A 1,514-nucleotide genomic window follows, 5' to 3' on the forward strand; every position below is an offset into this window, starting at 1 on the left:
ACAAATGACGAAAACGGACGGATTTCTCAGGTTTTTACTACATATGAACACTTTTCACATTCTCCCGTGCAACTCTGCTGCTAGTCCTCCTTTTATGCAGAATCTTAAAGTCCTAGCTCATGTCCAAGGCACCAAAGCCAGCTAAAAAGTCAATAATCGATACCTAAATCTTGAATTGGACTACTTCTTACTGGCTATTACATCAACTTAGAAGCTTCATCTGTGTTCTACTATGGTGCTTTTCCTGTTTCCGCATACGGCAACACGCGACATAGCTTTGCAGACGATAAGCACTACCGTTTCAGAGAGAAGAGCGGCCGATGTGACGATCTGGCTTTAAGTCGATTCGATAACAAATGACGAGAACGGACGGATATCTCAGGTTTTTACTACATATGAACACTTTTCACATTCTCTCGTGCAACTCGGCTGCTAGTCCTCCATTCATGCAGAATCTTAATGTCCTAGCTCATGTCCAAGGCACCAAAGCCAGCTAAAAAGTCAATAATCAATAACTAAAACTTGAATTGTACTACTTCTTACTGGCTATTACATCAACTTACAAGCTTCATCTGTGTTCTACTACGGTGCTTTTAGTTTCTCCGCATACCGCAGCACGCGACACAGTATTGCAGACGATAAGTACAACCGTTTCAGAGAGAAGAGCGGCCAATGTGACGATCTGGCTTTAAGTCGATTCGATAACAAATGACGAAAACGGACGGATTTCTCAGGTTTTTACTACATATGAACAATTTTCACATTCTCCCGTTCAACTGGGCTGCTAGTCCTCCTTTTATGCAGAATCTTAAAGTCCTAGCTCATGTCAAAGGCACCAAAGCCAGCTAAAAAGTCAATAATCGATACCTAAATCTTGAATTGGACTACTTCTTACTGGCTATTACATCAACTTAGAAGCTTCGTCTGTGTTCTACTATGGTGCTTTTCCTGTTTCCTCCTACGGCAACACGCGACATAGCTTTGCAGACGATAAGCACAACCGTTTCAGAGAGAAGAGCGGCCAATGTGACGATCTGGCTTTAAGTCGATTCGATAACAAATGACGAAAAAGGACGGATTTCTCAGGTTATTACTACATATGAACACTTTTCACATTCTCCCGTGCAACTCGGCTGCTAGTCCTCCTTTCATGCAGAATCTTAAGGTCCTAGCTCATGTCCAAGGCACCTAAGCCAGCTAAAAGGTCCATATTCAATACCTAAAACTTGAATTGTACTACTTCTTACTGGCTATTACATCAACTTAGAAGCTTGATCTGTGTTCTACTATGGTGCTTTTAGTGTCTCAGCATACCGCAGCACGCGACCTAGCTTTGCAGACGATAAGTACAACCGTTTCAGAGAGAAGAGCGGCCAATGTGACGATCTGGCTTTAAGTCAATTCGATATCAAATGACGAAAACGGACGGATTTCTCAGGTTTTTACTACATATGAACACTTTTCACATTCTCCCGTGCAACTGGGCTGCTAGTCCTCCTATTATGCAGAATCTT

This window comes from Schistocerca gregaria, unplaced genomic scaffold, assembly GCF_023897955.1.
Source record: "Schistocerca gregaria isolate iqSchGreg1 unplaced genomic scaffold, iqSchGreg1.2 ptg000357l, whole genome shotgun sequence".
NCBI classification, from domain to species: Eukaryota; Metazoa; Arthropoda; class Insecta; order Orthoptera; family Acrididae; genus Schistocerca; species Schistocerca gregaria.